At 44.2% G+C, this 1,585-nt stretch overlaps 1 pseudogene; it reads right to left on the minus strand.

Annotated features, from left to right (window-relative positions):
• Positions 1-350: 350 nt before the first annotated feature.
• On the minus strand, positions 351-1,356 carry LOC111723136 (annotated as a pseudogene).
• Positions 1,357-1,585: the final 229 nt, after the last annotated feature.

Consider the following 1,585-nt stretch of genomic DNA (forward strand, 5'->3'; position numbering starts at 1 on the left):
TAGGTTAGAGAAAGCTCTGGGACATTTTCTGACTGATTCAGAGAGTTTTCTTTATCATTTTAACATCACATCTGACAAACCATTCTTTTGCTTAAATAATTTGGTTTTCTTAGAAGGGACTTGTATATATAGACATTTGCAAGTACTATATTTTTAACTGACATTATATTTTTAACTTAATCTCAATCCTAGTTTCTTCTGAACAAGAGAAATATGAACCAAAAAAGACTCTAAAAGATTCTAAAATATTGAGAGTATTTTAAAAAAGGAAAGGAGGAGAAGAAATAAATGAGAAAGCCTGATGGATGCCCTGTTAAAGAGTAGTAAATTTATTTTTTAACAGACTTAATTCATTTTATTATTCTTGTATAAAAATGCAATGTTGTAGCAACAGCTGGAGCTTGGGGCCTCTGCAGGGAGACTCTGGTGTGGGTCTTGACAAGACGGTCAGTGAATTCCTGGTAGGGAGACTTGGAAAACACTGTGTCATTCCAGGTCAGGAGTGAGACAGGCCTTAGTGAAGTTGCCCAGGGCAGCAGTGCAGCCGGGGCTGGGGTGTGACAGTCATCCATGCAGGTCACCATTAGCAGCATGCGGCTGAGATGATGCTAGCTCCGCCAGGAGGAGGTATGCGACGTACCAGTGCAAAGCCACAGCGGCCTGTCGCCTTGCAAGAAACAGTGTGAGGCTGGCTGATCTTGTTCCCCCAGTAGCCTCTCCATAGTGGGACAACAGAGAGTTTGGCCAGGACAATGGCTCCTCAGATTGCAGTGGCTACTTCCTTGGAGCAATTAACACTCAGACCCCCATGGCCATTGTAGTCCCCAGTGCCAACAAATGCCTTGAACTTGGTCCGCTGGCCAGAGCGGGTCTGCTTTTGCATTGGCATGAACGATCTCAGATTCCTTGACGGGCAGGGAGAAGAGATAGATCTCCTCCCGAGATTGGATCTTCATGTCGTTGACCAGGTCGCCCAGCTTGGTGATCGGCATCCACTCTTGGTCTTGCCTCACCTAGGTCTTGCCTCGGTGAGTTCCATGGCCTCAGCCCCAACTCTAACCCGACCAGGATGCGACCCGGCCCCGTGCCGCTGAGAAAACCTCTAAGGAAACCCCCACAGCCTCCCATTCCAGGGCCCCAGGGGCCTCCAGGCCTCCTGCACTGGTGTCATCCACCAGTTAGTGTTTTGTAGGAGAAGCAGCGAGGTAAAATGTTTTAATCACAAATATGTACAGAACTCTTTCCCAGGCTTATCATCACTTAGGGAGAAGGAAGACATCAATTAAAGCACCCTTTCACCTCGGAAATTGCTTCAAATTCTATCATTTGAAGATGGCAAAACAGAGACAAAGACATTGACCCGTTAGCCCTAGTATAGTATATTATAGTTTATAAAGCTCTTCTGATGATAATCTCAATTCTGTGAAGCAGTTCATCTTAGGAACGAGAATGTCAGAAATGTAAAAGAACGTTTAAGGCTGCACAATTAAGGTCTTAAATCAGGCTCATCTCTGACAGTTATTCTTTTGATAATTGCAAGATAATATATTGTCAACATCTTTGACAAAAGAATAATTTTAAAGAA

This window comes from Otolemur garnettii, unplaced genomic scaffold, assembly GCF_000181295.1.
Source record: "Otolemur garnettii isolate 467f Iridium unplaced genomic scaffold, OtoGar3 scaffold00008, whole genome shotgun sequence".
Classification (NCBI taxonomy): domain Eukaryota; kingdom Metazoa; phylum Chordata; class Mammalia; order Primates; family Galagidae; genus Otolemur; species Otolemur garnettii.